This window comes from Cyanistes caeruleus, chromosome Z, assembly GCF_971803275.1.
Source record: "Cyanistes caeruleus chromosome Z, bCyaCae1.hap1.1, whole genome shotgun sequence".
NCBI classification, from domain to species: Eukaryota; Metazoa; Chordata; class Aves; order Passeriformes; family Paridae; genus Cyanistes; species Cyanistes caeruleus.
This window is the reverse complement of record NC_141732.1, coordinates 31,086,227-31,099,425: the sequence shown is the minus strand read 5'-3', so window position 1 is coordinate 31,099,425 and position 13,199 is coordinate 31,086,227. Positions and strand designations below refer to the sequence as shown.

The window sequence follows — 13,199 nt, the reverse complement described above, 5'->3', positions numbered from 1 at the left end:
TTTCTGAAATGTCCCTCCTGTGGCTATTCTGGTGCGCTTTGCAACTAGGAACAGACTCCTTTCTTTAGCAACTCCAGTCTACGCTGCCTTTGGAATATGGCCCGTTGGCCGCTTCTTGCCCAGCCGTGGAACTTCTGCATGAAGAAGAAAGTGCAATTGCATTTCCAGACAAAGGCAAGGGAAGAGCAGGGCAGCCAAAACATCCCCAACGTCCCCCCTTTTTGTTGCTGAATCCATAAGTAGCATCAGTCATCCTGTCTCCAGGGCCCTTGGAGACAAGGGTCAGAAACCCGTCCCTTTGACCTTCCAGCTGATTCCACAGGCCTAGCTGCTTTCAGCCACTGACCTATCCCATTGTATCATTGGCAATGCAACAGTGGCACCCTGGAGCTGTCAAGTGGGATTACCAGCGATACAAAGTCTCCAAGTGGCTTGCAGGTGGTTTAGGAACTTAACATTACAACTTTGCCACTTCACTCTAAGGCTGGTTTAACCTTGGAAGCGTGGGAAACCTAAAGAATGGGGAAAAGAACTTGTCTAATTGTGCCTTTTGACTCCGAGAGACAAAACACTCAAGTCCTCTCATGATAAATATGAATGTAAATCCCAGCCATCACTGAACACAGTAGTACCTTTAAAGGGTTGTTCTAGCATTCAGCACTTTCAGGGATATTGCAGTGGTCCTACTCGTTTGCAGCAACGTATGACTCGGTAGACGGTCACTGATTTGCCCTGAGAAATTTTGTGAGGCACTTGGCAAAGCTGTGCTCTTGGCAGAACACCATGCAAATTCTTCTTGCCTGACAGCTATCACGATTTTTGAAGGATCTTTTGCAGTCAATTGTAAGCACCTTTTTTGACATTCCATGATTCGCTGGGCAATTCATTCCAAGATGGTAGGGGCTGCCTTTTTAGGCTGCTGGGCTAAGATCATCCATTCTAAAGCATGTAAAGGGTCAGACCACTGAGTACCCCACTGTCCAATAACTGCAGGAGGATGGAATTCAACTGTGAATATGAACACAGTGACACCCACTTCTGGGCAAAGCTGGTGCACCTGTCTCTTTGTGAGGGTCTGCTCTACTATTTCAGAGTGGCTCTTGCTTCCGGGATTAATTTCCTGGGGGAAGTCGGATCATCCTTTAGGAGGCAAAATACTAACTGCAAATTGTGGAGCAGTCAACCCTAGATAGGTTCTGAACCTGTTGATGGGACCCAGAAGTTTTTGGGCTTCATTCAAATTCTTCATTTTGGTCGACAATTGAATTACTTGAGCCTGTGTATTCTGATCCATAACTTGGAGCACAAGGTACTTCCAAGGTGGTTGCTGCTGTACCTCTCCTGGGGCCACTTGCAGCCCAAATGTTTTTAAGGATTGCGCATTATCATTAACGGCTTGGCTGAATTAGTGAAAAATCTTTTTGAGTTAGAGTGGCTATTAAAATATCGTCCATATAATGATGGATTCTATGTCCCTGGGAACTGTTCCCTTCCTGATGCTGATTGTCTGAACAACATACCATTGGCAAATTGTAGGGCTGGTTTTCGTACCTTGAGGAAGAACTTCCCTTTGATGATGCTCCACTGCTGCAGCATTATTAATGGAACGCACTGTGAAGGTAAACTTTGGGGTATCATTTGGATGAAGTGGAACAGTAAAGAGTCCTGCGGTGATTGTGATGTTAAATTGTATCCCCATTTGTCCACCTAGCCCAGAAATAGATTTTGTAGCCTTAAAACTTCATCTAAGAGGAAAAGTGAGTGGAGAAGAAGCGTCGAGTCTGTTATCAGAGACTGTACTTGCTCCCCTCACATCCCGGGATGGGGTTTTGACTACAGCACAGACAGACAACAAGGCACAGGTCGCCTTGGCTTTTCCAGCTAGCCAAAACAGAGAGATCTTCCTGGACTGTTTTCTTTCCCTTTTCTTTGAAACGGATTGAACCTGCTCTGGGCTGGGGACTCAGGGGAGCGCCGGGAGCTTGCACCCGTGAGCTACCGGGAGCCCAGCCTGGGCAGCGGCATTTTGCAGCATCAGAGGGATTGATAACAGAGCAAACATCCACAGGAAAGAGACCCTCTGAATTTTGTCATCTCTTCAGAGCGGTGAGAGGTTTTGTCATTTGATATTGGGCTCAATCTTGGGCTGGGTAGTGCTTTGCCTGTTAAATAAAGAGGTTTTTTCCAACTCTCTCAGAGAAATCTCTTCCCGAACTGGCTGGGGGTGGGAGAACAGGGCCACATGGGTTTGCATCCCGGGGGGTGTGGGCATTGGAGGTTTTCTCCCCATTTAGTTGTAAACCAGGACAGAAGGCCAGAGCTGTCTCTCAGAAGCAGGGAGGTCTCACAGGAAGGCACCTGCAGAGCCAGGCTGGAGCTGTGGGAGAGGGCTGGCTGGCAGGCTGCTAAGGGGATGCCTGAGGCTGCTGAGGACGTCCTGTGCATTCCTTGTCAGATGGAGCAGGGTATTCTAGTGTGTGTGCTTCAGAATGAGCTGTACCACATGTTCCTCCTCCCTCTGGTGTCACACACACACTTTGGACCCCCTACAGAAGCCATTGTTGAGCTTGCAAGCAGCCAGGGAGCACTTGGGACATTCATTTTGTGAGGGCAGCTGGGAGTGGGAGGGCTTTGCCTGAGCTTCCTTCCCTGGGCAGTAAAGGCAAAAGCAGGGATTGTTTCCCGAGCAGCAGAAGGCTGCCACCCATCAAATGGCCCAGTCAATGTGTGTGTGCTGGTCTGGCCAAACTGAACAGAGCAGATGGCTTCCTAGATTGCCTTTAGACTCCTGCCTTGTCACCAGTCACTGGAGACCAAATGCTCCAGAGAAATGGATTGGCTGTGTGGCTGGTACCCTACTGCTGCTGTTTTTATGACTTTTAGTTAGTACTTCTGCTATTCCTTGTACAGATCACATGGGCCCCCACCACATAAATCTCCACTCCAGGTGCTTTTCAAATGAAAATGAAAGATACTTGAAGGGAAGCAATTGATGAAGCAGAGAAGATGACCAGTGTCAGGAAAATTAACCCACAAACACCAGAGGTTTATGTCCAAAAAGGAGACAGAGGAGTCCTTCTTCTTTGTTTGAATAAAGGGAGAGGCCATGGGGCATTTTCCTGGGGTGTCTCTAATTTTTGAAGGGTGCAGCCTCCTTTTTATCCTAATTCCCGTAACGCTTGTCCCTTCTCTCTTTCTCCATAGGTTGAGGTACTTGAGAGGTACAGACTTCCTGGAACACCTGATACCTAGGATACCTTCCCCCCCACCCCCCCACCCCCCCACCCCCCAATGCATAATCCCTTCTTAATGCTTAACTTTTGTGGAATTCATAGTGCTCTTTCAGTGCCTCTTTCATCTTTCAGTGAATCCATCCCATTGTTTCTGTTGTCTCTCACTGATAGATGCATCTTATCAGCAGACCCACAGCTTATTTGTAAAGACAAATTTATAATTCCTCTCAATCCCTCCTCTTTTAATTTTTGTTAATAACTGTCTTTTCAGACTTCAGTTATCATTGACTTAATTTCTTGCTCTTGGGTTCTTTTTGGCTTTGCAATTATTTGCAGGGGTATCACTCTCTGCCCTTTTGTAGCTATCTCTGGGTCAGTAGGCACAGCTACTCCCTGCATTCCTTTGATCACATGTTGAATGAGTTGTATTAAGCAAGGGATCATGCATGGTAAAAAAATTAGACTTGCTACAACACATAAGAGGAAAAAAAAGCATTTGTTTGACCCATAGGCCACCAAGTAACCATGAAAACATGTCCCATTCCCATCCTTTCCAAATGTGGACTGGTACGTGTGCTAAGTTTCTTATTCCTTTTGTTATTTGCTTTACCACCTGCCCATTGTCATCTATTTGCAAACAGCAGTTTGAGTCATTAAATTTTCCACACACTCCACCTTCTTCTGATAATAAATAGTCTAATACCATCTGATGTTGAAATACTGCATTTCTCATCTGAGTAGGCTGGTCAGCAAGAAGGTCAAGAGCTGTAGCTGTCTGGTGGATTATTATTTCAAAGACAGCTAATTATCTGATTTCAATTATGAATGGGTCCTCTGGCACCTGATATTAATTCATTTGGGTTCCAGGTAGCTGGTCCATAGTGTTGTATGATTCGTTCAGGTGGCCATTCATCTTTGCCCCACTTCTGGGTGCTCCCTCCAGCCAGGGATGTATCAATTGACCGCTTCTCTCTAATTAGATCATCATATACTTGGATTCCTAACTGATTTCCTTGAACTTGTGTAGCAGAAAGAACAATGGTCTAATATACCCCACATAACATATCCCTGACCAGTTTAGGGGTAGCCTGTGGTAAGCACATTGGCCACAAATCCAGCAATGCCCCTTTAGAGCCCAGGTCCCATTAGCAAAGGGACCTTTCCAATTTTCATCATCAACTGGTGGGTTAAAATACAGCTTGCTTCCAGGGCCTAGGGGTCCACCAACAATAGTTGCCTCGCCATAAGAATCACAACATTTGCATTTCCAAGCTCTTACATGAGCTTGCAATTACATCCCCCTTGCAATTACATCCCAGATCTGTTTTATTAGATCTGGACCAGAACTTACTGAAAAGAGTTTGAGTTCCATTTCGGTGTTGCCATTGCCACTGATAGTCTCGGACAACATGTGTCTTACTTGTGGAATTATCCCAGGGGCAGTGTAAAAATAAGGGGTCAAAAAACTTATCCTTCCCCACTGCTTTACAGCCTTCAAAATCCTTTTGGTAATTATGGAAGGAACACCTTATCCAGCTACCATTAGTGAGCTTAACATGCGTTTGATTCCATCTGCCTCGATATCAGGGAACAGTCATAAGGAGGGCAGTTGGGGCTCCAACAATCTAAACCCAAAGATAAAGTCCAGTCACAAATGCTCTTTCCCACATATTTGCTTCCTGTTCTATTTAGGCAATATATGCCTCTTTTAGAAGAATGAAGCTGCCATGGACTTCCTTCTTTGTCCCAAAATCCTGTTCCATTACGGACCTCACTCAGGGTGCTAACCCAGCATTTAGGTTCAACTGGGCTGGCCACCCATGGCCAGCTTTCAGATCCCCCTGGCCCTCTGCAGACCCAACAGTTTCTAAGGTTAAAGGGTTTTGCTACTTCTTCTCCTAAGGTTAAAAAATTATTTTCTCACTTTAGACCCCAACTTAACTGAAAATATAAAGGTAAAATTATTAAGAGAAACATTCTAATAGTGTTATAATCTAATTTCTTAATCTAATTTTCAATTTCACATTGTCTTCTACACCACCTGTGGCAAGTGAAGGCACAGAAACAGCTTAGCATAAAGAAAGCATGACAGCGTGGATTGGCTCCCAGTGACTGGAGATCTGAGAGTAGGGATGCCCATACAGGCTATTTCAGCTGGCAGTCTGTGGGTAGGCACTCAGGGCTTCCCCCGATGTCGACGCATGGCAACTGCTCCAGTCTACTCCTGCAGAAGTCACGGCTTCCCATCTTTCTCTTCCAGCGGAGAGGTCCAAATCTCTGGAGCTTTAGAGACCTTGACCTGAGTTTGATGGGTCCACCCACGTTCAGCTCTCTTGACGGCTGTTTCTGTGGTCAGCAACACCTGGAAAGGTCCACGCCACTTTGCCACCAGGGGTGCTTTTTTCCACTCCTTAACTAGGATCCAGTCTCCTGGTTGGATATTATGCACAGCAAAGTCCAAAGGCAGGGTCTTGTGTCAGCTGAGCTTCCTGTCGAGGAGATTTCACAAGAGACAGTATCTGAGCCACATACTGCTTTAGATATACATCACTTATCTCTGCCCCCGCTCCAGGCTGAGAATTACAAGGATAAGGAATTCCAAACATCAATTCAAAAGGAGATGAGTATCTTCCCTGGGTCTGGCCCTTATTCTTGCTAAAGCCAGTGGTAAGAGCCGCAGCCATGGCATTTTTGTTTCTATCACGAGCTTCAGAAGATGTTTTTTTATTTCCCCATTCATCCTTTCAACCTGGCCTGAGCTCTGGGGATGCCAGGGAGTGTGGAGGTTCCATTGTATCCCTAAAGCAGTCATTACTCCTTTAAGAATTTTCTTGGCAAAATGAGTTCCCCTCTCTGAATCAATTGCTTCCACCATCCCATACCTTGGAATTATTTGTTTGATGTAGTGCATCTAAAAATCTTGGTACCTCCCAAGGGTAAAACTCACCTCTGGTTTGTGTAATGTTAGTTCCTACCTGAAAACCTTCTTTCCCTCCCCCCGCCTTCCCATTGGCTGTGACCTCCCTGCATCCCCTAATCACCCCTGCCCCCTGGTATAAGAGATAAGACCCAGAGAAATTTGGTCTCTCACTTGCCCCGGATGGACAGCAGACAATAAACCTGGGATTATTCCAGCAAGTTTGAGCCTCCTGTGTCTGGATATTTTGAGTCCGTGTTGTATCCGCTCCAGGACCCCCTCCGCCTGTGCCCAGAGACGAGCAGGCTCGCACCACGGGGGGTGGGACAGAGGGGTCCCATCAGGGAGAAGAATTGCAACATTTGTTCTAAAAATACTTTAATAACTGACCCTGTAGTTGCTGAAACAGCTGAGAACACTTCTGGCCACCCTGTTAACTGACATACTATTACCAAAAGATATTTAAATCTCCCCACCCGGGGCATCTCAGTAAAATCCACTTGGCATCTCTGGAAGGGACGTACAGCCAAGGCCTCCCTCCCCTGGCAAGTTTCTTTGGAACTTGGTTATTTGTCTTAGCACAAATCAAACAACCGTCAACAGCTCATTTTGCCGGAGTAAAAAGACCCACAGCAGCATACATTTTGAGGAAGGCTTCTGCTATCCCTCGGGAGCCTCAATGACTCCCTTTGTGGAGTTGTTTTAACAACTGTAAGACCAGAGCTTTTGGTATCCACTGCTTACCATCCCTTGCAAAACAATTACCCCTCTTTCCTCTGCCCCACTCTTTTTAACTATCTCAAGTTCTTCTGGCCGAAAAAACAACTTCTCTGGCAGCGGGGCAGTTACAGGGAGCAACAGAAGTAACTTAGAGATTTCTGGCAACAATGCAGCTTTCCAAGCTTCTTCATCAGCCAGTCTGTTTCCTATTGCCTCTTCCGAGCACCCTGCCTGGTGTCCCTTGATGTGTATTATTGCTTCCTTTTTTGGTAAATTCACCACCTCCAATAGGCGGGAGATTAAATTCTCATGAGCCAACGTTTTTCTTCTGCAGGTTAATAAACCTCTCTCTTCCCACAGTTTCCCAAATGCCTGTATCACACTATATGCATATTTAGGATCAGTAAAAACATTTACTGTCTTGTCTCGGTATAATTCACAGGCTCTCACAAGGGCATACAGCTCGGCTGTCTGGGCTGACCAGGTGGGTGGAAACCTCCCCCCTTTCCTTTAATTGCTTTCCATTCACGACAGAGTATCCTGTAAATCATCTTCCTTCCATCACCCTTGAAGACCCATCAATAAACACATTTTCTCCTTCAGGCCATGGACTGTCTCACAAATCATTCCTTGCCCTACTTTGCAGATCTATTACTTGAATACAGTCATGGAATTTGCCTTGGCTCCCCTCTTCAGGGCCATTCAAACAGGAGGCTGGGTTAAAACTTTCCCCGCTTTTAAATTCTAAATCCTCCTGTTCCAAACAAGACTCATTGCAATAACGGAGAGCTGGTCATCCACTTAGAGGCTCTCTCAGTTAACAAAGCTTTAATCTGGTGTGAAACTTTAACAACCAGAGAACCCCCCCTTGTCAGCTTTCGGGCCTCAGCCACCATCAGAGCTGTGGCTGCACAGTCCTGCAGACAATGGGGCCAGCCTGTGGCCACCGGCTCTAACAGTTTTGAAAAATAGGCAACAGGTCTCTGTGTTCCCCCATGCTCTTCAACTAAAATTCTTTATGCATGACCTTGTTTAACATCCACATATAATTCAAATTCCTTTTCTGTGTCTGGAAAAGCTAGCACTGGGGCAGTAACCAATTTGTCTTTTAATTTTTTTTCAAAGCTTTGCTTTCCTTCTGGTGTCCATACCACACCATTAGGACTGTCTTGTGTTAAAAAGCCATATAAAGGTCTGGCCACAACAGAAAATTCTTCTATCCATACTCGGCAGTATCCCACCAACCCTAAAAACTGCCGCAGAAACTCCCTTTTTGTTTGGGGTAATGGTACTTGTAGAATTCCTTTAGTAGTATTACTCCTGTAGTATTCTTTCTGGATCAATACACCACAACCCTGCAGTTAAAATATGTCTCAAATATTTGACCTTTTTCTCTACCAATTGTGCTTTCTTTTCGGACACTCTAAGTCATTTTTTAGCAAGAAACTTTAGCAGTTTCACAGTAGCTCTTTCAACCATCTCCTCCTGTTCCCCTGATAAGAAGCAAATCATCCACATACTGCAACAACTTAACCCCTGAGGGTGGAGCAAACTCTCCTAACATTTTTTTTTTTTATGAAGTTTGCCCAAACATAACAGGTGACTTTGTATAAACATGATCTAGTTCAGCAGCAAGTAATGCTACTACTTCAAGCCAATTACATCACATTTCCTAATTTTTTTACTAACTAACCACTCCCCACCTCAACTTTTGCATCAAGTCCATCCTAGGCGTAGAGAGGTTACTAACAAATTAACTTCCATTAAGGAAACTCTAGTATTTAGAACATTTTATAACCTTTAACATTTAAAACTTTTATTAAGGAAAGAAAACAAAATACTTTCCTTTAAAGTTTTCCCACAACTTCCACAGAAGAAGTGCATGACAAATACCCAGGCCTTCTACAGGACACTATCTTCACAAGGTTGCAGCTACAGAATTTGCTTTAGGACCACAACAAACCACAGACTGGTGGGTGTGTTCCCCACAAGGTATGACTTGCAGCATTGGCTTCATAAGTGGAACTTGCCAATTCTGGCTTTTTACAACAAAACATACAAAAAGCAGAGGGGTGTGGTCTCCTCCAAACTGGAGCTATTCAGCTCTGCACAAAACCTCATGTAGACAAATGAATTAAATCCCCAAATTAATTTACGACAATTTTTACAATTCTTTTAGAGAAAGATGTATTCAAACTTCTGAGCTCACAGAAGAGACCACAATTTTCACAACTCCTTTGGAGGTAAAAAAAATTCTTTAGACAATTTCCCCCCTCAGTGATAAAAATTAAGGTGAATCAAGAGGTCTTTGTATTTACTAAGACACACACCTCTCCTCGATCCAGATCCACTTTAAAAGTTGTCAACGGCTCTAGGTTGGTGGATATAATGAGAGCCTTTGACACTCTTAACAATCCACTTCCCTTATCTTCTGGACTTTCTCAACAGTCCAGCTGCTTTTGGCTTTTTTTTGCAGACATTGCTGTTTTCACTGTCCCTCTGCCCTGCAGACAGCACACTGATCCTTTCCCAACCGCTGTTTGGCTTGGGTCTCCCCTGCTGGGGAGAAAAAGCCTCTGCCAATTTCTTGTGGCTGATCCCGGCCCCTCTGTCCCGAGGGACCCCTTGGACCTTGCGGTTTTTCCCTCTTTGGCCTGAAAAAGCCAATCACCTTCACCTTTCCTCGTTGTGTTCGCTCTATTTACCGCACACCGAATACCAGAGCCAGTCCCTGTCCTGCCACATTGTCCAAACAGATCCTCCCCGCTCCAGTGCTCCCGGCGGGCACGGCCGGCAGCACCACAGGTGGCCAGGGCATCCTGCAGCCTCAAAGGGCCAGCAGCTGCTGCTGCCCCTGCCCGGGGCCGGTGGGGTCAGGCACTGCACAGTGCTGAGTCCCAGCAGCCCCACAGGCCCCCAGCCCATGCTCCTGGTCCTGTACCTCCACTCTTGGTCCCTGCTTCAACATATCTCTCCACACTCTTCATTAACCAATTCTGTTCCAGCACACCAACACAATCCATCCATCCATCCCCCGTTGTCAAAGACTCTTGACTCTCCTTATTGCCACCCCACCCCAGGCGTGGATTTTCGAGATCTCTTCTAGTTCTAGGGGGTGATATGATATGCTGCCCCCCTCCCCTTACACCACTATTATTCTCAGGTGGAGCTGTAGGAACAGCATTTCCCTGATCCCTTTGCTCTGGAAGGTGAGCATACAGGGACCTGCAGCTGGCCTTGGGTCAACTGGTAACACCAGAGGACAAGATGAGGAAAGGTGCTGGAAAACATTTTAATCTTCACTGTTTTCTTCTTCCCTCCTTTTTTCCTCTTCTCCTTCTTTTCTTAACACATAGATTTCTCTTGTTGTTTGTTTAAACCATATCAATCCACATTCCCTTTCAATCCATCTTTTCCAATTCTCCTCTAAATACCTTCACAGAACTCAACACAAATGAATTTTGCTTTCTAAGGTGGCCATATAAGTCCATTTGGCAACTTATACTCTGGCCAAACATAATAACAATATTTTACCACCATCTCCATAGTTACCTCTGTGAGGATGCATAATCTGTCCCAAGATTTCAGCATTCTCCCCAAGGGACTCTCCGGGGGCATTATGAGATCGTCATTCCTTTTGCCAAGACCCCTTCCTGGCTGTACCCTTGCAAACCTCCATGGGTGCCCTGTTTAGCCTGTGCTACCCTCCATGGGTGCCCACCCAGGCTTCCTCCCTGAAGATCCCATTTTACTCACCGGTGAGATCTCAGTGGTCCTTCCCTGTGGACTCTTCACGGACCCCCCTGGTCCGCCACTCGTCTGTCTCCTGGACAGTCTCGGGAACCCAATCGATCACCCGGTGCTGGCTGCCACCAAGGGGAGCTGATCACTGAAACTGGGTGAGGCGCGCCTTCAGCTCCGCTCGCTGCCCGCTGCCCCGGACGGTGGAAATAGCCTGGACCGAGCCCCCAAAAATATTGTCAGGAAAATTAATCCACAAACACCAGAGGTTTATGTCCAAAAAGGAGACAGAGGACTCCTTTTTCTTTATTCAAATAAAGGGAGAGGCCATGGGGCATTGCCCTGGGGTCTCTCCAATTATTGGAGGGTGCAGCCTCCTTTTTATCCTAATTCCCAGAACGCTTGTCCCTTCTCTCTTTCCCCATAGGTTGAGGTACTTGAAAGGTAAAGACTTCCAGGAACGCCTGATACCTGCGATACCTTTCCCGCTGCTGATCCACCTCATCCACCAGCCCAGGATCCCAGCTCGTCCCTGCTGTTCCAGCCGACTGTTCCTCGGAGCCCTGCAGGAGCACCAGGACTGACTGCCCGAGGGGTTTGTGAAAACAAAGCCTCTCCTCCATTCTGTCTCAGCTGAGAAAGCTGTCACGGGAGCCCCTGGTTCTGTTTCCTTGTTAATGCTGTAGTTATTGTTGTTTGTTTGCCTGGTTATACTAGTAAAGAACTGTTACTCTTATCCCCAGATCTCTGCCTAAAGGCCCCTTGATTTCAAAATTATAATAATTCGGAAGGAGAGGGTCTACCTACTTTCATCCCAAGGGAGGCTCCTGCTCTCCCTAGCAGACACCTGTCTTCTAGAACAGAAGAGACAGTCCAATCAGCCAGGCTGGACAGCTGCTGTCCAAACTGAAAAAAGACAAAACCCAAATCAGAAGGGAAGTATTGCTGCTTCCCAGGCTCAGTTCCTCACAGGCAGAGGTAGGATTCCTCTGCTTCCCAGAAAGATGCAGAAACGGGACATCAGGCCACTAGGTGCCCCTTACCTTTGTGGCCAGCACCTTGCCATTGCAGGCCAAGGTAGCTCACAAGCATATTTACTTCTTTACACCCAGAGTCTTCAGCTTGTTGGGATTTTCTCCACGAGAGCAGCCTAGGAATGCTGCTTGCTGTCACAGGGCTTCTTCCTTGCAGCAAACTCCAAAGACTCACTTGGCTACCTCCTTTCCAAAACATGGCCCGGGTCAATTGTCCAAATGATGAGCAGTGGAAGCTGTTCCTCAGCAAATGCCAGTCCTGCTAAGAAATGCTGATTCCAGTGGGATTTAGGTGGAAGCGGTGCTCTCCAGAGCACTGAAGTTCAGCGTTTCAGCACCAGGACAAGAGCGGGCAGCTTGGCAGGCCTCCAGCATCTCAAGCACTCAGCTGCTTTCCAAATTCCTCTGCTTCCAGAAGCCATGGGCTGAACTCCTGCTCTTGACCTGCAAGCCTTCTCCTGTTACCCGTGGCACTGGCACCTCTTTGCTCCTTCGTGTGGCACGTTACAAGGAGGTCCAGAATGAAATGGCGGAGAATTCCACAGAACATGCACTTTGTATTGTTTCCCTGCTTGGTGCTTGCAGCTGTCCCCAGCAGACATGGAGTCTGCAGTTCTGTGAGCTATGCGGTCCAGCAAAGAAAAGACCAAGTCAGCTCAGGAAAGCCAGGATCAATCTATGCGGCTTCTGCAGACCAGAAATTGGAGTGAAGCAAATGACCGAAAAATGCAGTATACTATGCAGCACATATCCACCATGGGCAGCGTTGTAAACAAGGTCGATCACTTGTCCTTTCAAAAGTAAACTCGTTTATTTAAAAAACCCCAAGAACGGCTGAAGGCGAGGCCCTGGGATAAGCCCAGCAGCCTGCACCACCAAACTGGCTAACAAGCAACCTGGTACAGCCTGCATACCACCGCGGCTGTGTGCTCCTCAGGACTCGAGTTCCCTCGGAAGACCCTGGTGCTGGGCACCCCGGGGGTTTGAAAGTCTCTCACAGTGTGGGATTGGTGCGTTTTTCAATCCGCACTGTGATTGGTCTAAATATGGTCCGTTGATTGGTCGTTAAGATCGTGCAACCTCCACCAATCATTTTTGAAACTCGACACTCCATTGGTCCGTTCCTTCCGCCAATGAGGATCTAGAATGTTCCATTCTGTTCTGCCTTCATTACCCTCATCGCCCACTCCAGCGTTCAAAAGCGGCCAGCACATGTTTCTGTACAGCCGTACAATCACACACAACAAGCAAACATCATTAGAACTTTTACTTTCTTAACCAACCAGAGAATTGCGTGATTTATAACAGGCAGGAGAGAGATTTCCAAGCCACATCCATGGAGGAATCTGACCTCGCAGGTTTCCCACAAGCCAAAGGCAGTGGCTTTTTGCAAAGCTCCGTGCTGGACAGAGCTCTTTGTCAAGTGAAGGGCTGACCTGGGAGCCGGTGGGAGTGGAAATGCACCCGTGGGTGCACCCACACTGTGAGGGCTGCTCCAAGGGCATCCCCTGCCACGCACAGGACATGGGCACTGCCATACTGTCCCTGCCATAC

General features: G+C 46.8%; 1 long non-coding RNA gene across 1 annotated transcript; it reads right to left on the bottom strand.

Annotated features, from left to right (window-relative positions):
- Nucleotides 1-5,148: 5,148 nt before the first annotated feature.
- LOC147648302 (uncharacterized) lies at nucleotides 5,149-12,606 on the bottom strand. The gene is made up of 2 exons (XR_015280214.1): nucleotides 10,627-12,606; nucleotides 5,149-5,722 (listed from the first exon to the last, which is right to left on the bottom strand). It is a non-coding gene; the product is annotated as an uncharacterized LOC147648302 (long non-coding RNA).
- Nucleotides 12,607-13,199: the final 593 nt, after the last annotated feature.